Raw genomic sequence first — 21,706 nt, forward strand, 5'->3', positions numbered from 1 at the left:
AAAACTTCTCCACCTTGTCAGGAGAGAAGGACACAGAGCCCAGGAGCAGTTGGGTTCGACTGGGAAAGGTGGGAACAGAGAGAGATGGGTTTGGGACACAAGATTTTGAGGCAAACACAGAGTTGAGGCATTCGGCTTTGTCACGTGTGGTGTCAACTGTGTAGCCATTTGAGGTAAGGGAGGGGATGGAGGGGGAACAAACACCAGAAACGGATTTGACCAGACGCCCCCAGGATTTGGAGGAAGGAGACAGGTTTGAGAGTTCAATCTTGAGTGTGGAGAGATAGTGCTTCCTGGCACTCCTGAGGGTAGAAACATTGTCGTATATTGTTAGTCGTATATTGGGGCTAGCCAATGAACTTGGAGCTGGTCGGGAGCGAGCTTCGAGTCATGTGTGCTGCATGAAATGCCTTCGGTTTGGGGGCGGCTGTTGTTGTTGTTGTTGTTGTTGTTGTTGGTGGGGTTAGCCGGATGCCGCTGTGGATTGGCTGCAATTTTAGAAGTTTTTAATTCTTGAATTGATGGAGTTCTTTGTTCCTCTTTGAAGTTCTTTATAAGACTCGCGTTAGTCACGTGACGCTGCACGGAAGCGGCCTCTAAGATGTAAATTAAACCAAAAACGCAGGCGTGCATAATCGCGTACATAATTTGTGAACGAAAGAGATGGCAGCTCTGAGGGATACGTGTGTGTAAAGTATCTCGACAAACTGCGATCAATTGTCGTACGAGTTTATTCACTCTGCCGATCAAGGCCCGATTCACAGCAGCGCCATCCGAGTTCTGGCGTAGGGATACAACCCGGTCCCGGTGTAGGGATACAACGGTGAACATTTGCACTGCATACATGACATCCTCCCCTTTAAGTCCAAAATTACCAAGAGCAATACGTGCTAGATTTCCAGAATTGACATTTCAAAAGCAACATTTCCAAAACATGTGAAAATATGTGTGCAAACGGTTATGAGAATAATGAAAATACGTGAAAATAGAACATGTGTCAACGTGAAAAAAAAACACATCTTCAAAGATTCAACCGGTCGGGTGCTTTTCTCTCACGCATTGAGCGTCGCGGTGTACCAGTGGATACAGAGTCCGAGGTGATTCCTTTGGGTCACGGTGTACCAGTGGATACAGAGTCCGAGGTGATTCCTTTGGTCTCCACGAAGGGTGTAGCGTTTGCAGAGGTTTTCGGGGCATCCGAGCCGGCTGGAGCGGCCACGACGATCTCCGGCAGTGGCGGGTCGAACTGTTGTCCTGACTGTGACGATGCTACAGGCTCCATCGACTCACAGTGACGGTAGGTTATGTGGTCCTGATGTCGACGAATTTCGCGGCCGTCCTGCAGGCGAATCACACTGGACAGTGGACCTGGCTTCTCGATGATGTCTCCCGGTAGCCACGTCGCACCTGCACCAAAATTTCGGGCAAACACTGGATCTCCAATGTTGATACATCGACTGTTGGACGTCTTATCGTGCACCAACTTTTGATTAAGCTGGCTCTGATAAACATTTGATGATATGTCTGGTTTGAGATTGTCAAGTGTCGATCTCAAGTGTCGTTTCATCAATAACTCAGACGGAGCTGCACCGGTTGTTGATTGTGGCGTGATGCGGTATTTGAACAGGAGACGAGACAGCTTTGTTTCCAGGGTTCCCTCCTGAAGTTTCTGCAATCCGGATTTGATGATTCCCACGGATCGTTCGGCCAAGCCATTTGAAGCCTGGTGATGTGGGCTGACAAACTTATGTTTGATGCCGTTCCGACGTGTGAACTTGGCAAACTCGGTACTGGAAAAACACGAACCGTTATCACTCACGATCATCCTGGGCAGACCATGAGTGGCGAAACAGCGTCTGAGTCTTTCGATGACAATGGCTGACGTAGTACCACGCGTCACATAGGCATCAATCCATTTTGTGTGCGCGTCCGTAATTATTAGAATCATGCTGCCGTTAATAGGCCCGGCATAATCGAGATGTAGGCGATGCCACGGTTCGCTGGGCCATTCCCAGGGATGCAGTGGCGCTTTCGCAGGTGTATTCCGGGTGCTCTGGCAGGGGTAACAATGTCGAACATGATGTTCGATATCAGCATCAAGATTCGGCCACCACACATAGTTTCTGGCGAGTGACTTCATCTTCACAATCCCGGGGTGACAGTCATGGATTTCATCCATGACCCTGGAACGCAGATTTTTCGGGATCACGACACGACATCCCCAGAGTAGGCAACCATTTTCCACGCTGAGTTCGTTTTTACGTGCTTTAAAAGCCGCAAAATCTGGGTCACCCTCAGGTAGCAAATGCCATCCAAGCTGTACAGCCTGGACAGTTCTGGACAGAACGGGGTCTCGTCGAGTATGAGTGCGGATCTGGCCGGAATCGACAGCACAATCTTCCAGATGATCCATCAGTGCGATAATGGATCCTGGTGTAGGCGAATCATCAACGGATTCTGGAAGGGGTAACCGACTCATGGCATCTGCATTTGTGATAGACGAACCGGGCTTATAACATATGGTGTAGTCATAAGCAGCAAGAAACAGGGACCAGCGGATGATCCTGGGCGGTAGTGTGTCAGATGTCGCCTTAGTTGGACCAAACAGACTGATCAGCGGCTTGTGATCAGTGCGAATCGTGAAATGATGTCCAAGAAGGTACTGGCGAAATTTGCCGACGCCGAAAACGATTCCCAATCCTTCCTTGTCAAGTTGGGAATAGTTTTTCTCTGCCGGGGTCAACGTTCTGGATGCAAATGCAACCGGTCTTTCCGTACCATCAGGCATCACGTGCGATAATACACTCCCCACTCCATACCGACAGGCATCGCATGTCAGCACAAGATCCTTCTCTGGATCAAAATGAACGAGAACATTGGACGATTTGAGCAGATCCTTAGAGGTCTGGAATGCTGATTGTTCAGTAGACCCCCAGCTCCAGGAGACTCCTTTCCTCAAAAGCCGATAAAGGGGGCCCAAAACGTCGGTCACATTCGGGATGTAACGACCATAGAACTGAAGCAAACCGAGGTATGACTTCAATTCGGTCACATCTCGTGGAGAAGGAGCATCCTTGATAGCTCGGACTTTCTCATCTGTCGGGTGTAGACCCTCGGCATCAATCGTATGACCCAGGTACGTGACTGATGGCACCATAAACTTGCACTTGTCTCGACGCAAACGTAGGCCGGAGTCCGAAATCTTCTTCAGAACTCTCTCCAGGTTCTGTAGATGTTCCGCGTCCATACGACCAGTAACCAGAATATCATCCTGGTAACAAACGACGTTGCGTTCGGCGGCAAACAAACTGTCCATGACACGCTGATAAATTCCAGGTGCAGATTTCACTCCAAAACTAAGTCGGTGGTACCTATACAACCCACGATGCGTGTTGATGGTAAGATACTGTTTCGAATTCTCGTCCAAGCAGAGCTGTAGATAGGCGGATTTGAGATCGAGTTTCGTAAAAGTCTTGCCTCCCGTGAGACGAGCATAGAGGTCTTCGATCCTCGGGATTGGATATTTATCCAATGAAGAACACCTGTTCACGGTCATTTTATAATCCCCACATATGCGGATGGACTGGTCCGATTTTATGACTGGAACGATGGGCGCCGCCCATTCGGCATACTGGATTTGCTCGATGATCCCCAGATTTTCAAGATGATCCAGTTCCTTGTCAATCCGCTCACGCAGGGCGAAAGGGACTGGGCGAGCCCTGCAAAATATAGGATTGGCATCCCGGTCAACCCTGAGTTTAGCCGTATGTCCTTTCAAGGTTCCAAGCTCATCCTTGAAGACATCCGGGTACGTATCCAGCACATTTTTGAGTGTGTATGCTGCGGTAGGAGAAACGTTGGCTGCCCGGAGTTGATGAATGCTTTCCCACTTCAGTCGAATTATGCTCAACCAGTTCCTGCCGAGTAAGGAAGGGCCCTTTCCAGGAATGACGACCAGGGGTAGGTGAAACTCACGGTTATCGTAGCCCACCGTGACATCACATGTACCGCAGGGAACAATCTTCTCACCTGTATAGGTGGAGAGTCCATAGGTAGTAGGTTTCAGATGGGGTCGGTCAGCATCACTCCACAGGTTTGTGAAAACAGCATGGCTGATGAGCGAGACGGCCGCACCAGTGTCGACCTCCATTTGCAATGGTCGATTGTTGACGACAACATTGGCAAGAAGAGGGTCCCGCCTATGGTGAGAATCAATATGAAGCAGGTCATACGATTCTGAGTTGTCGGAAACAGAGCTCACCTGGTCAAGCTCGGGTTCCTCCGAACCGATAAACTGATGAATCTTGTCAGCAGCTTTTCCTTTTCCCGATTTGCGAGTGATGCAAGCTGGAGCAATATGGCCAGTTTTCGAACAGAAATGGCAGGTGGCATCTTTGAACCGACACGTCTCCGGAGGGTGCTTTCCGTTGCACCGAAAACAGTTGTTGTGGGTTTGAGACTGCACTGGCTTCTGACGAGGAGCCTTGTTCCAACGTTGTGGCTGAACATGCTCCAACCGATTCACAGTAGGGCTGGTATCAGATGAGCGAGTGGCGCCGATGCTTGTAGCGTTGCGTTCAGCACTTTCCATGGAAATGGCGGTGTCTCTGGCATTTTGGAACGTCAGTCTTCTCTCAGCAAGCAGGCGTCTACGAGTGCGGTCATCGGACATGCCAACCACCAGCAAATCACGAAGCATGTCATCGATCGTGTCCCCAAACTCACACAGATGTGACAGTTTTTTGAGGTGTGCAATGAAGTCTGCGATCGACTGACCTTGCTGCTGTCTGCACATGTAAAAATTAAACCGACACAGGATGACTGAAGGAGATGGGTTGCAATGTTCCTTCAAAGCGGCCTTGAGCTCTGCATACGTGAGCTCCTGGATTGTCCGAGGCCGAATCAGGTTTTTAACGAGTATGAACGTCTCACCTCCGCAAACGGACAGGAAGACGGCCTTCATCCGGCCTTCGGTCGCAATGCCGTTCGCCTCGAAGTAGAAAGACAACCGCTCAGAATACGTGTCAAAATCCCCCTCATGAGGGTCGAATTCATCGATATGGCCGAAAGATGTCATGGTCTAGATGTTTACCTTCGTCGCCATGTAAAGTATCTCGACAAACTGCGATCAATTGTCGTACGCGTTTATTCACTCTGCCGATCAAGGCCCGATTCACAGCAGCGCCATCCGAGCTCTGGCGTAGGGATACAACCCAGTCCCGGTGTAGGGATACAACGGTGAACATTTGCACTGCATACATGACAGTGTGTGACCTGTTGAAGATCATTTGGGGCGGGAATACTTGCTGTCAGGATTGATCAATTGTCGGTATCTCGTTCGGAGCCCCCCACGCGCCCCCCCCCCAGGCCCGGCAGGAGGCGACACGAGTGGTTGACAGGCTGCAGACCGGTGGAGGTGGGCCGTGGTCTTGTGGTGCTGTGCGGATGCGGTTCCGGTGGGGGGGGGGCCGCTCGGATGATTGTCGAGGCGGGAGAGTTTTGCAGGTGCTCCCTCGTGCTCCCTCATTGACGGACGGGGCTCTAGCGGGTTCATGAGATGTATATCAGGATGAGCGAATAGACAAGACAAGATGAGTCAAGCCAAGTGAGTACGAGGAGGTTGATGAATTGTAAATTGTACTGACTGATATAATTGGATTGTGTTTCGGGTCACGGGTCACGTGTCGGACATTGCTGCAATAATAGAAACGTCAATGAGACTGATAATGATGTTCAATACGTGCACCACCAAGGCGGGGTGCACGGGAGCGGCAGGCCGAGAGCTTGCATGTAACAACGTACAGTACACGACTCGTAGATAAATCGTGTCAGGAAAGATGAAAATAACAAAGTCCAAAATTTATGAGAAACCAGTGAAAATCCTCCTGGGCGATTTGATGCAAAAGTTTAAAGAGAATATTGATTTCTGCAATTTGTTGTTGTTGTTGTTTCGTTGGTTGTTCCGGGGTACCCGGGAAAATAATACATTTCAGGTGCCAATGTTACAGTGTGCTGTTCATACAGCGTGCAACGGAGTCTCCCACTGTACCGAGGTATGATTGGGCTCTGGCGTTGTCGCATTCCCATCGATATCGGTGCCTTGTGCTATCAGGAATTCCTGTGTAATTTTGGTCTCGATGGTTAATAATTTTCCACCATAAATTCACTGCCCAATTGAAATGATGACAAATTATTTTTGGCAGTTGCATTTCATTGGCAAGAAAACGGGAGACTTTGGTTCATCATGTTTTTGCATTTTATAACATGGAACCTCCCATTTGTCTGTCTGTCTGTCCGGGATTGAAGTGGGCATTTTGGGTCGTGTTTTGGAACAAGATATTTTGCTTGGTGACGTTGAGAATTGTGAGGTCCAGGTTTGGATTTCAGCTGTCGGTATTGTTTATGAATATTTTATTGGAAAATAATGTCAAAATGACAATGTTTATGAATTTGTGAAATGAGGAGAGGTGAGGACAAGTCTGTAAGAAGGTCCGGTGGTGTGAGTAGTGAATGGAATTTGACCTTAAAGGGTGGTGGTGCTGATTGCGCCGGGCAGTTGTGTTGTGGTGTTGTGGTGTGCAATGTCATTGTGGAGAACGCCAGGTGGCGAGTGTGGGAATGTTAATCGACCAGGATGTTGCGGATCTCTGTTTTATGTTGTGGCCTGGTTGTTGACAAGGACGATGCCCCCACCCCCAAAATTAAGCTCGATCAGCTCTTAAGTTAACCCGGTGAAACCTGCAGGAAATAGTTCGGTGTAGTCCCGGGTATCATGATTGGCCACTGCCAGACATTTTCAGTGGTGAGTTGTGCCCGCCAGATGCCCCCGAATGCCCCCACCCCCAAAATTAAGCTCGATCAGCTCTTAAGTTAACCCGGTGATACCTGCAGGAAATAGTTCGGCGTAGTCCCGGGTATCATGAATGGCCACTGCCAGACATTTTCAGTGGTGGGGTGTGCCTGCCAGACACCCCCAAATGCCCCCCCCCTATCCCCCCAAAAATTGAGCTGGACGGAATTCTGAGAAAAAGCCCAATTCATCTCTTGATTCTGTGGCTTTGTAATGTACTCACAATTATCAATATCCGCATGTATTTGACTAAGCCTGAACCGAGACAACAAGGTGCCAGGCGTGTTACTTTAGATGTATTACCTTTTGTGACACTTTTACCTGTACATGTGTGGGGAATAAAGTCAGTTTTGATATAGCAATCAAGTAGTCAAGTTCTCTTTTCAATGCAACCCAACTTATTTTATTAATGATCAGAGTCATCAACACATCCAAGAAAATATTAGAAGCAGTATGAGAGGTAAGTTTTCTTACTTAAATTGCTCCCCATAGATATCATGGTGCCATCTATTATCTCACTGACCCCCGCTCTTGCAGGGAAGACGGCCTTAAAATGCCTGTTGTTGGTGTTGTTGTTGTTGTTGTTGTTGTTGTTGTTGTTGTATCTATTATCTCATTAATTAAGGTTTAAAACTTTGAGGATTTAAGAGAAGTCTCTCCTTTGTAACTACACTCAAAATCAGTGTGTTTATGATGATGCAAAGCGGTGCATGCACAGCTACATCCCCTCGACATCATGTCGTTGTTCTGCACATCAATCATGTACATCTACATCGACTGTGCCCTGCTGCCACCTTCTCGTCGGATCCTTGACATGAAGATTCGACGAACGCAGTATGTTACAGCATTGTGGACACATGCCGTGACAGCATCTCCTGGGGACGGTTTGTCACCAACCGACTGTGGATGGTCTGTGAATGACAACATCCTGAAGCCAACCTGGTTTGAAGGGCCAGCCAGGCCATTTGTTTGATGCCAGGCCAGGCATCATGGTTTGTTTGAAGGGCCTGGCATCATGCCAGGTTTGAAGGGCCAGCCAGGCCATTTTAGATGAACATACCAGGCAGTTTGTTTGCGAATGTCAGAAACAACGCAGAGGACATGGAGGTCGTAGGTGACAGCGAGTCAGAGTTGGAAGTAGAAAGTATTGATGGATTATTGAGAGATTCAGAAGGCGAAGCCTGGAATGAAGACTCAGAATCAGAGAAGGAAGACGGGGATTACTGATAGGAGACCACTCCAGAGAATTTGAACATCTGCTTGTGATCATTCATGTGGGCCACACAGTACCGTGTTATGATGAACATTTTTCAGTCACTTTCATCGTTGTGTTTTAGTACCAAAGATCATCGTTGTGTTTTAGTACCAAAGCTCATCGTTGTGTTTAAGTACCAAAGCTCATCGTTGTGTTTAAGTACCAAACCTCATCGTTGTGTTTTAGTACCAAAGCTCATCGTTGTGTTTTAGTACCAAAGCTCATCGTTGTGTTTTAGTACCAAAGATCATCGTTGTTGCCAAAGATTAAATACATCAGGTTCTATCTTTTTTGGGGTTTTTTTCTACAATCAATGAGTAGATGTGTTTTCTATTCATGTTTAAAACATTGATAGCGTCTCCAGTTGACATTTCTATAAACTGTTCCCCTGATTAATCCATACCTGTTTCAGCAGAACGCAATTTATCCAACCATAATATCGGAAACCCTTTCTTTAATTTTACAAACTTAAAGGGAAATAATAGTTTCGGCAACGATAACATTTAACAGATAACGTCAGCAACTTTACAATACCCACGACAAATGACGTGTTATCCTTGTACCCTGCTTTTCCCATGACTTGAAATAAAATGTGATTTTCAAAAGTTATGTTGCTGTTATTCCATTGTATTTTATTCTCAATTTAATTCTCATCAGGTCAACGCACAAGCTGATCTCGCTCAATTTTGGGGTGGTGGCATTCGGGGGTGTCTCGTGGGCACACCCCACCAATGAAAATGTCTGGCAGTGGTCATTCATGATACCCGGGACTACGCCGAACATTTTCCAGTAGGTTTCATCACGTTAATTCAGAGCTGATCTCGCTCAATTTTTCGGTCCCTTTCTAATGGCCCTTCTGACCACACCCACCAGAATGTGCCCGGCAGAAGTCCATTTCCTTACATGCACATGCACATGGACCATTGTTATATACATGAAAATTGGTTAACTTTCCAGCTAGGCTGACCCCCCCCCCCCCCCCCAGCTAGGCTGACACCCCCCCCCCCCCCCCCCCCGGGCTGCCGGTCTATTGCCGTCATCTGTCTACTTTCGGATTCGCTGCAGGTTCGTAATTCTCATCAAAATCTAAACAGTATTTGTAGAATATCAATAAAAGCCACACCACTGTTCATATCGGTAAATATTATTCCATCGTGTTTGGAATAACTGGAAAATGGGAAAACTTGGAAAAATTTGAAAAACAATATGGCCTATTTTACTCCAGGGGTCCAAGATTACCCACCCAAAATATCTTCGCGATCGGTTCAGCCGTTTTTGCGGTACCTTCGAACGACAGACAGATGGACATTTGGTGAATTATGGCAAGATTATTATTATTCTTCCACCATATTTTGCACCTCCGAAAACTTTAAAATTAAGTTTCTCAGCATCCGCTGGTCGGATTGACAGGAAATGTTCATCAAATGAGCGACTCGGCACGTATAATTTCTTTATGCTAATTATGACGTCATAGATCACGTGGTATGGGCGCCATATTGGAAAACACCTTCAACTTTGCCCCTCTATATCTCCGAAACGGCTCAATGGAAAAATTTGAGTAATGTCTCTTTCTAAAGAACTCTGCAATGGGACCCAAAAACATGTGTATTTAGTATATCAAAAATGCTAACGTTAAGAGGTTATAAATCGTCAAACACATCTTTGCTCCCACAAAAAAATTTTTCCCAGCTCCTTAGTTTAAAAATCTCACAATGCAAAAATTTTCGAAGTCATACGTCACGTGGTTCGGCCGCCATATTGTTTTCAGGAAAAACACGAAAACCCATTTTTCTCCGCAACGGCTGAACAGATAGAGCTCAAACTTGGCATGCATAATCGCACAGGGTTGGTGGCAGGAAGGGCAACCGGCCATAAAACATTCCTTCAAAAAGGTACCACGGTGCCCGAAAAAGGCCAACCCCTGCTCTGCAGGGAAAAATGGCCTCTAAAGGTGATTCACATGGTTTGGCCGCAATAAATAATTGAAGAAGAATCCTAAAAAGCTTCTAACGCTTGAACCACTGCATTGATCGACTTGAATTTTTAATGCATTGTCTATCTCATCAAGCGGAACAAGTGTGTAAAATTTCAACGTGATTGGTTTGATGGTCTCGAAGCTAGAAGTGTTTATTGTTGAAAGAAGAAGAAATGCAACATATTGTCTTCCCAAGTCATGTGACTCAGGGCTCCTGCCATTTTAAAGACATTTCTTTAAAAACCATTTTCTCTGCAATAATTGGACCGATTGAGAGCAGATTTTCACTATAGGAGTGACTCGGCCTGTAGAATATTTTAATAGTAATTATGACGTCATAGGTCACGTAGTTTGGCCGCCATATTGTTTTGAGTGAAATCCCATTTTCTCCAAAACGCCTGAACAGATCGAGGCCAAACTGTGCAGGCAGAATCGCATACCCAAGACGAACAAAAACGTCAGCATGCATGACGTCATGTGTCACATGGTTTCAGAGTTATGACGTTTTAAAGCATTATCCTTTAAAACCAAGCTCCTCTCTCATTTGTGATCCAATCGAGGGGAAACTTCACAGATGTATTCAGCATATCAGTCTACTAAAATGACCTTTTGGAATTTGCGATAGGTTACGTGGTTTGGCAGATATCGTTAATTAAACGAAAATATTAAAAACATTTATATCTCTTGAACCGCTTCATTGATCGATGTGAAACTTCATACTATAGTATAAGTCATGAAGCCTACCTAACAAGTGTGCAAAATTTTAAGATGATTGGATGTATGGTCTGGAAGCAAAAGGTGTTATTGCGTGAAGAAGAAGAGTCTGAGTGTGGGCAATTAATTATTTATCACATAGACGTGCAGGCATTGTTCAACACGATCGCACGGGGTAATTTGAACCTCAAATAAAATTCTAATTGAAGATTTGTCAATGGCTGAGGTATATTAACAAACGAATAAAACAGATTTGGCCAAATTCCGACTTTTTTTGAAAAGATCGCATTTCACACAGCATAGTTTCAGTGCACAGCAGAGTTGACTGCATTATTTGAGTGAAAATGAAGTGAGCAACGATTTGAAGTGTAAAGTGTAAATTTGAAGCGTAAATTTGAAGTGTAAATGAAGTGTAAAGTAGCAGGCTGGGAAGACAGTTCGAGTGCACCATCGGTCGTTTATTATGCAGCCGGGAAAACCACAAGCGCCCAGCGTCGGCCCAGCTTCCTCTGCCAAGCCGTATGCCCCGCCTCTTTTATATCCGCCTTCCAGTTTATTCCCATGCAATACATAACATCTCCCCCCTCCCATTAACAGTGAAAATACCAATGTGAAAATAACAGTGAAAAGCATACCAATGCATACAAAAATACAGATATACAAAATTGCGAAATTGCAAATGCAAAATTGAATGCGAAATGCATACAAGAATACGAGCTACAAGTCAAGGCAAGTAGGCGCCTTTCGAACTCTGGATGATCGTCGGGGTGCAAAGCTGCCATGCGGCTCCACTGGTGGTGCTGCAACAGCGTTATGGGGTTCAGCCTCAGGGAGCGGTGCAGTACTATCTGCGGCAACAATGTCGCTGTTCACAGCTTCAGGAAGTGGCGAGATATCCTTTGTGAAAATGACAGGATCACAGGACCGATACCGGACATGATCAAGGTGCCTCCGGACGACTCGATTGTCCTCTAGTTTGATAACGTAGGACAACGGTCCCTCATTTTTGTGAACGCGCCCCGGTAACCAAACCATTCCGCGACCAAAGTTTCTCACAAGCACCGGGTCCCCGACCTTTATAGAGCGCTGTACAGCATGTTTGTCATGGTGAAGTCTCTGTTTCCACTGATTTTGATACACAACCGACAGCACATCTGGTCTTAGACAATCCAGTCGTGTACGCAAACGTGGTTTCATCAGCAGCTCAGCCGGTGTCACCCCTGTCGTTATGTGGGGAGTGATGTGGTGAGTGAAAAGCACACGTGATAGTCTGGTCTGAAGGCTTCCGCCTGGTATCTTACTTAGACCAGACTTGACAAAACTCACAGAGCTTTCAGATAGTCCATTTGAAGCTTGATGGTATGGGCTCACAAACTTGTGAATTATACCATTCAGGCGGGTGAATTCAGTGAATTCAGAACTTGGGAAACAGGTTCCATTGTCAGTGACTATCAAGCGTGGCAAACCATGAGTGGCAAAGCACTGGCGCAGCCTCTCTATGGTAGCGTGTGAGGTTGCTGTATGCGTTACATAGGCGTCAATCCATTTAGTGTGAGCGTCCGTAACAACAAGGATCATACGGCCTTCGATGGGTCCAGCATGGACTAGCCGAATCCTCTGCCATAGTTCAGTGGGCCATTCCCAGGGGTGTAATGGTGCCTTAACAGGGGAGTTTCGACTGCTTTGGCATGGATAACAATGTTTCACACACTGTTCGATGTCAGAGTCGAGGTGAGGCCACCAGACATAGTTCCGTGCCAGCGATTTCATTCTTACAATGCCTGGATGACAATCGTGAAGCTGGTCCAAAATCTTTGTGTGCAAGTTTGGGGGAATGACCACTCGGCATCTCCACAGCAAGCAGCCATTCTCGACACTTAGTTCATTTTGCCTGACCTTGTAAGAATTCAATTCAGGGTCAGCATCGCGTAGAAGGCCCCACCCTTGCCCAGTAGCACGAATGACCTTGGAAAGAAGTGGGTCACGCCTAGTGTAGGTCCGTATCTGGTTGGCATCAATTGGGTTGTCATTCAAAAAGTCCATCAGAGATATCATGCTGCCAGGTACAGGGGGGTTAAGCACTGTGTCCGGAAGTGGTAGGCGACTCATGGCGTCTGCATTTGAAATTGTGGAGCCAGGTCTGTACGTAATATCGTAATCATAAGCTCAGAGTGAAAGTGACCAGCGTATGATCCGAGGCGGTAAGACCTCTGAGGTAGCCTTTGATGGACCAAACAAACTAATCAGTGGCTTGTGGTCCGTGTAAATCGTGAAATGCCGACCGAAAACGTACTGGTGAAATTTCTTAACTCCGAATACAATGTCGAGTCCTTCTTTGTCCAGCTGACTGTAGTTCTTCACAGCAGTAGACAGTGTACGAGATACGAATGCTGTTGGTCTCTCTGTGCGATCTGGCATGATGTGTGACAGAACAGCACCAACCCCGTACTGACTCGCATCACACGACAGGACCATATCTTTGTCTGGGTCGTAGTGAACTAGCACATTTGAAGACCGCAGCATGTCTTTTGACTTCTGGAAGGCTGCTGACTCCAGAATGTCCCATTTCCAGCTGATGCCTTTTTTAAACAGGCAATACAGTGGGCCCAGCATGGTAGCAATGTTTGGGATATACCTGCTGTAGTACTGCAGCATGCCAATGTAAGCCTTGAGTTCAGTCATGTTTGTCGGAGCAGGGACGTCTTTGATTTCTCTGATCTTCTCTTCTGTGGGATGTAAGCCTTCGGCATCAATACGATGGCCCAAATAGGTCACCGACGGAACCATGAACTCGCACTTGTCTCTCCGCAGGCGTAGTCCAGAGTCGGAAATAATACGTAGCACACGTTCGAGGTTGTCCAGATTATGAAGCTCAGAGCGGCCAGTGACTAGGACGTCGTCTTGGTAAACAACAACGTGTGGTTCAGCAGCGAACAGGCTGTTCATACAGCGTTGGTAGATTCCTGGCGCCGATTTGACACCAAAACTCAGGCGGTTGTATCTGTGGAGCCCCCGATGCATGTTGATGGTGAGATATTCTTTGGAATCCTCATCCAGAACGACTTGTAGGTAGGCCGACCTCATGCCGAGCTTGGTAAAGTACTGTCCTCCCCACAGTTTTGCGTATAAGTCACCGATCCTTGGTATGGGATATTTGTCCAAGGTGGAACATTTGTTGGTCGACATTTTGTAATCCCCACAAAGGCGTATCGACCTGTCTGCCTTCACAACAGGAACAACTGGAGCAGCCCAATTTGAGTACTGAACTGACTCAATGACTCAATGATACCTAACTTTTCCAGTCTGGCTAAATCTGCACGAACATTTTCTTTCAATGCGAGAAGGACTGGGCATGCTTTGCAGAAAATTGGCTTCACATCTTTCTCAACGTTGAGCTTGGCAGTGAAGCCCTTCAATGTCCCGAGTTCATCCTTGAAGATGTCCAGGTATCTCCCGAGGAGGTGCTGCAGTACAGTTGGTGGCTTGGAAGCCTGTAGTTGGTGGATGTGTTCCCAATTGAATTTGACAACATCGAGCCAGTTTCGCCCGAGAAGTGTGGGTCCATCCCCAGGGACGACCAAGAGTTGTAATTGGTGAGTGTTGTTTCCGTAGGTTACTGTGACATCACACGACCCGCGGGCTTGTATTGACTCACCAGTATACGTGGTGAGTTGGATCGGGGACCAATGGAGGCTGGGTTTTTCACGATTCACCCACAGGTTACGGAAAGCTGCTTCGCTCATGAGTGAGACGGCAGCACCCGTGTCTATCTCCATTTCCACATTCCGTCCGTCTATATCTACTATAACCAGTATTGGAGTAGACTGTCTGCCAGACTTTGTGTGGAAAAGGTCATACGACTGAACGCTGTGGCTAGGGCTGTCTCTGTCAGTCACATCTTCTTGGTTAGGCTCTGAGTCAAGGAGGTGGGTTTTGCATTCCTCTCTCCTTTTCACCTGTTTTTTTTCCAGCACCAGCTGCCAAGCAGTTTCCAGGTGTTTTGGCATCGGATTTTCAGGTCGGATGTTGTGGGTTTCGGGTCGGATCAACCCGGTTGACAGATGACAGGTCAGCACTAGGCTGGTAAGTGATGGAGCGTGCAATATCTGCAGCATTTTTGTCTGCACACTCAATTGCGATAGCAATGTCCTTTGCACTGGAAAATGTCAGAGTCCGTTCAGCAAGTAGGCGCCGGCGAATCCGATCTTGCTCCACTCCCACTACGAGCAAGTCCCTTAGCATGTCGTCGAATGTAGCACCAAACTGGCAATGCTGGTCAAGGTGTTTCAGGTGAGCTATGAATGCCGAAATGGACTGCGTTGAGGTTTGGCGACATGTAAAAATTGAATCGACTCACAATGACGGAGGGTGTAGGTTCGCAGTGCTCCTTCATTGCTGCCACAAGCTCGGCGTGTGTCAAATCCATCGTGGTCCTGGGCATGGCAAGATTCTTCAGAATAGTAAACGTCTCGCTGCCACATACCGACATCAGGATTGCTTTCTTCCTGGCATCATCCTCGATGCCATTAGCTTGGTAATAACACTGTAGACGCTCAATGTACGCCTCCCAGCTTCCTTCGCGCGGATTGAACTCGTCAATCCGGCCGTAGGACATGGTGCTCAAGTAGCGTATGCCGTGAAATAACGAGTTGGTAGGCCAACAGCTAACTGCAATAGCTCAGCTTGCTTTGCACGCGCTCACCAGAATCCCATCCTCGTCGCCATGTAAAGTATCAGGCTGGGAAGACAGTTTGAGTGCACCATCGGTCGTTTATTACGCAGCCGGGAAAACCACAAGCGCCCAGCGTAGGCCCAACTTCCTCTGCCAAGCCGTATGCCCCGCCTCTTTTATATCCGCCTTCCGGTTTAATCCCACGCAATACATAACACATAAATATCGTGGTTAGAGATATAACATTGTAAGTGCTATGTTGCCAATATTCTTGTTAATATTTTGACACGAAATAAGTTCACACTTTTGTTGCACATGTGGAATAAAAAGGGCTTCACCTTTAGAGCAGTGTATATTAGAGGAGCATCTGCAGCAATGTTCCTTGTTTATTATTATTATTATTTTTTAAATAAAGACATTTAATGTTATTTTTATGCTACAAAAGTGTGTGTTATGGTTAGACGTTTCAGAAAATGTTACGTTGGATACGTATAAAGGTTTAAATATCTGTTTTTTCTTTAAATTCGATATCAACAATTACCTCAGTGAGTCGCAATTCGCGTTATTATTAATTGATGAACTTACAAACATTTAGGTGAATTTTAAACGTGACCAGCATGTGCAGGGGATGCTTCCCAGAAGAATGAGTGGCCACATTAGCTTGTACGACCTAAAATGAGTGTGCTGGATAGTGCAATGCTGGGATATTTGGACCACTTTTACATGTTGTACACCAAAGGAAAAAAACAAATGTTTTTTGTGGCTCAAAATTTTATTTCAAGTCCCACATGCTTAAAAATACATACACTTGTCATGTAATATACACTTGCCTCAATTTTGACGTCATAAAACGAAAAGTATGTGTATGTGTGTAGTGTGTGTGTGTGTGTATGTGTATCTGGGGGGGGGGGGGCGTGGGGGTGTGTGTGTGTATCAGGGTTTTATCCAAAGGGGTTGTGTCAAAGCATGTCCAATGAAAGTGGGGTTTTCAATGAAATGAAATTTTAGCAATGAAAGGGGTCTTTTTGGTCCTCCTGGTCTTTTCGCACCTCTGGAGGGTGGCTGGTCACCATCATCTCAGGCCATCTCAGGTGAGTTAGCTAGACAAACACCAGGGACAAAACACCACAATAAATTAAGGTTAAAAACAGTAAAAATTACATAAAAACACAACCGAGATGAAAAGATACAGTGCCTTAAGAAAGTATTCACCCCTTGACTTTTTCACTTTTTGTTGCATTACAGCCTGAATTTAAAATTGATGGAAAAGGGGGACAGGTTCCCGACTGTTCGTGATTCATCGGGGAAAATCAAAAATCTCGAATATGCCCACAAAAGTCGGGATTGTCGAAGCAAACCACGAATGGAATTGAAAACTTGTTTCGTGAAAAAACGCAAATGTCGATTGGCATGGTGGGGGATGGTTTATGCGCACATTCAACTGTTTTATGCGTGACAAGTGCAAGATGCTTTCAGAACCGTTGTGTGCAGGTGGAAGAGTTCACCGGAATCTCAAGACAACTGTGTCCCATTTAACTCGCGTCTAAATGTCGGAATTTGCGAGATTGTTGACAAAGCTTATTCGACCTTGCTCAGTCTCTCCGCCTACAAAGCAGTAAACAAAGGATGTTTTTGAACCCATGAATATTATAAAGGTCTCTCTGTTCTCTGAAAATGTATAAAAGTGAATGCAAATTTAAAATTCAGGTATTTGAATTCAGGTGTCGTCTTGTATCTGAATAAATGTCTTGTATATCTTGGTCCGACTCAAGAAGGGGCTCATTCCAACCCGGGGGGAAATGGGGCAAAAGGGTAGAGCCTCGACATGCACAGCTGGTGGGAAATGGTTTAAGAGTGGCTGGACCTGGTTTTACACGTGGCACGTGGAAGTTGCTTTCAGAAGTGATGTGCGCGCAGCTGGTGGGAAATGTTTTTTCATCAGGGAAAATGTCAAAGTTTTTACGAACACGAATGCACATGATTATAGTTTTCATTAAATTCTTACAAATACAATTCCAAAAGTTTAGCTTCCTCTTTTGCTGCGAGTGTCATGTTACTTTATCGAAAACGAACAGTTTGTGCTTCGATCTTGCTTGATTCCCAAAGCCCGTCATGACCCCGGCAATGGTTGCCGTTTTAACTGTACAAGCTTGAAGGATGATACGGTATTCTGTATTATCTTACGAAGATAAATGTTGAGTTTAAATTGCATCCTTTCAAATGTACCGGTATCACAGCCTTGTGTTAGAATTTCATTTTATTTTAGATTCAAAACAAAAGTTCATTTTCACTTATGTTTTATGAACCAGTCTCGCTGATCGGCGCAAGACTTACACCCCATATATTACACATTAATCTTGTGCGGACTAAAGGAATCAGGAGACTTCAAACGAAACAATAGATGGGTAATTAAATAATCACTCACGGTTCCCGATCAAAAACAAATGACAAAATAATTATGTAACAAATCAGGCAACCCTACTCCCCACGTCATATCGCATCTATAAGCTTCTTCCCCCCTCCCACTCCTCCCCATGCGGAGAATTTGCAATCATCTCTGTGAACCAGGCTTTTCCTGAAACAGAAAATACTAATATGAGGCTGAAAAAAATATATTGCTGGTCTCTGGTCAGACCAAAGTTCCAGAATTGATGCGGCGATGCGGTTTTTATTTTTTTGAAAAGCACGGATTGCACATATAGAGGTTTGTGTCCTCATGCCTTGCGGTCCTCCTCATCTGCCATGGCGCCGTCCAGAGAGAAATTAAAGACAGCCAATGGGACTTGTAGGCCTTTTTTTGTAAATAATGAACACAAGCTGAAGTTATTTTAAAATGTATTTATTCTGAAAATCATTATGTTCTTCAAGCATATTATAGACTGCCATTTCGTTCTCGAGATCGCCTCGCCGTACCGTCAAACATTCCAATGATCGCTACAACACCATGCGCAAGTGGTCTCACAGGCCGATGGTCTCCCACGATATCTTCTCCCAGTCCAGCAGATTATCTCAGACACTTACAACTTAATGACAAACGAGATAGGATCCAGGCCTAACTAACGAGACCACCCGCAGCTCTCTAGGCCTTCTGGTTGCTTCACACGAACCCGACAAAGAACGTCTTCGTTTCAATAAATGACAATATCCAGCCGATTGGATTCATGACGTCACGGCACACAACACTACTCATACCTTTGGAACGGCTGGTTGGATTTGGAGAAACTAAACGGAGCTTTGTAGGGGAGAACCGTGCGCGAACGTCGATATCGATGGCGACCCTCAGACCCGTAATTCCCGAGATAGCGCGCCGGCCCGGCAACAACAGGCACGCGCTGTTGTAGGTACCGTTGGAAATTAAAAACAAAAAAAATTGTTGATGCGCAGGGTCAAAATCGATGCTCGCGCTGACCAGAGACCGGAAATATATTTTTCTCGGCCTAATATTAACTTGGGATTCCTACCCGTAGGTGAAAAGGGATAATCAACTTAGTACAAAGTCAGTCCGTGGGTGGACGGGAAAAATTTTCTGCATCCGCTAAAAACCGCGAACATGCGGGACACAGGGCCGCAAATGTAGAAGCAGGTCGCATTTTATCAACCGCGAATGTCGGGGTCCAACGGTATCTAAGTTACATTCATATTGAGTATCCCGAGTTAATACCCTCGTTTAAGCACTTTTGGCAGCGATTACAGCTTTGAGTCTTCTTGGGTGTGTCTCTAACAGCTTTTCACATCTGGATTTAGGGAGTTACTCCCATTCTTCCTTGCAGATTTGCTCAAGGTCTTTCAAGTTGGATGAGAGCATTGATGAACGGCAATCTTCAAGTCTTTCCAGAGATTCTCAATGGGATTCAAGTCTCGGCTTTGGCTGGGCCACTCAAGGACTTTTAGTCCAGTGGAATCCTGACTGACCGTGTTTTGCAGTATATACAACGTTTCATTGCAATTTCTGTAACTCATATGTATACTGATGTCAAAACAAGAGGGTGCCACTTTGGCACCTTTGGGGAATTTTTTTTATTGCCATTTGAAAAAGGGAACGTTTTCGAGCGATTATCGACATTTTGTCGACTCGTCTAAAATATATTTTTATAAATTAGTCGTACATATGTCCAAATTAGCGAGACTATTTACAGCCTGTTAACATTTATTACATAGAAATTTATGATAAAATCATCCAGGGGCAGAATAATGCACTTTCTATCAAATTTTGTTGTGAATAGCAAATAGTATCGGTTTAACCTAGAATATGCGCCAGTAGATAATAAACAACTTGCATATATATTTACTTTCCATATATATTTCAGATGCTTAATTCATGGTACACCCATGAGGACAATTGATGAAAATACATAGATTACAGACCCATTGAAATAAACATGAATGTATACTCCTGTAACATAAAATGCAATAGTTTATATGTGATAATTTTGAACCATTTGTTGTTTTGACCATATCATATATTTATTCTTCTGTCTCTTTCTTATTCCAGACTGACTTGAAACATGGCATCCAATGAAGCAGAGGGGTGTCTCTTCAACTGTGGAAAATCAAAAGAAAATCTTATCTCTGCCAAGCCCCAGCGCCTGCGTACTATCATAGACAGAAGCAAAATCCGTGGTGATGGGTTGCATGTAGAACTAGAGCATAGACTAGCTGATGATCCTAACACTGCACTCTTATGTCACAAAAGTTGTCTTTCGACATATACGTCAAAGACCCACATCAAAAGATTTGTGGAGGCAAATAGCAACGAAAGCAGTGGAACACCCCCCTCCAAAAAGAACACGTCGATCAGAAATTGCCCAGTTTGATTTCTTGACAGACTGCTTATTTTGTGGTGAGGTGTGTGAACCAGCCCCTGACCCACGTCATCCTCATAGATGGAAAAGAGTAGTCCATTGCAGAACTGCTGAAAGGGGGCCTGGCATGAAGAGCTTCAAAGATTCCATTCTGGAAGTATGTTCCATTCGAGAGGCTGAAATTGCCCAGCAGGTCAGGATACGGGTGCAAGGAGCTGTCAGCGACCTTCATGCAGCAGATGCACAGTACCACAAGGAGTGCATGACAAAGTTCATGGGATCAAGATCAAACCGGTGCTCATCATGATGATTTTCGTCCGGGAAGAACGTGAAGGCGACTGGCCTTTGCACATGTGGGCAGTTCAACAGATGATCCCCTACTTCTTTGCTTCTGGACATACAAACTATGCCAGGTATGGGCTCTACTACCTGCGGTCTATGGAGCGACTTCCTGATGACATCTTGGAGGACTTCTTTCGGCGTCACAATCGGCGTCGGTGCTGTGGGTATTGACATTTATGACATGATATTTATGTGTGGAAAAATGCACATTGTGTTCGAAAGAAGGGTATATTGGTTAAAAGATTAATGAAAATAACACAATATGATATAGTATAGGTCAAATAAACGTGTTGTGTGCACAGTACTTGTGTGTGTTCAATATTGGAGGATTTAATACTGTCCGAAAAGTAGGCATCTTGTGATCAACGATTCATTTTATTTGAATGTGTATAAAAAAATTTCCCCAAGGGTGCGACTTTGGCACCCTCTTGATTTATTATCAGTAGATATCAAACACCTAGAAACAACTATAAAACATTGTATACACCAAAAAACACACCTCAGCCCAATATCATACTTTTTCCACTGGACTATTTCACGTTCTTGTTCTATGCCTCCTCACAATTCAATCTCAGAGTTCTACGGAGTGTTCCTCGAACTTCATGGTGGAGTTCCTGGTCTGACATGCACTGCCAACTCTGGGACCCTGTATAGAAGGTGTGTTTCTTTCCAAGTCATGTCTAAACAATTAAATTGGCCACAGCTGGACTCCAATTAAGTTATAGATACATCTCAAGGAAGATCAATGGCAATTGGATGCACATGAGCTCAATTTTGAGTGTCAAAGCAAAGGGGTTGAATACTTATTTACTCAAGGCATTTCAGCTTTTCATTTTTAATTAATATGTAAAAATTTCGAAAAAGAAATTCCAGTTTGACATTATGGGGTATTATATGTAGATCAATAATATATTATATGTAGGCGCTGTAGAGGGCACAATGGATCTGCTTTGAAAACTTAGCTTTGATAAACTGGAAAGAGGATCAAAGTCTAGCGCACTCAGACCCAGAACTGGAAGTTTATGTTTATTTTGTCCATTACTTTCCCTGCTGCCCTATTGTCAGTTCATGCTCTCTATCATTTGCACTTACATGC

General features: G+C 45.3%; 1 long non-coding RNA gene across 1 annotated transcript; it reads left to right on the plus strand.

The window, feature by feature from the left end:
- Positions 1 to 5,484: 5,484 nt before the first annotated feature.
- On the plus strand, positions 5,485 to 20,846 carry LOC137429303 (uncharacterized). The gene is made up of 3 exons (XR_013623737.1): positions 5,485 to 5,605; positions 8,763 to 8,894; positions 19,959 to 20,846. It is a non-coding gene; the product is annotated as an uncharacterized LOC137429303 (long non-coding RNA).
- Positions 20,847 to 21,706: the final 860 nt, after the last annotated feature.

The sequence above is a fragment of the Myxine glutinosa genome, chromosome 6, assembly GCF_964187855.1.
Source record: "Myxine glutinosa chromosome 6, kmMyxGlut1.1, whole genome shotgun sequence".
Classification (NCBI taxonomy): Eukaryota; Metazoa; Chordata; class Myxini; order Myxiniformes; family Myxinidae; genus Myxine; species Myxine glutinosa.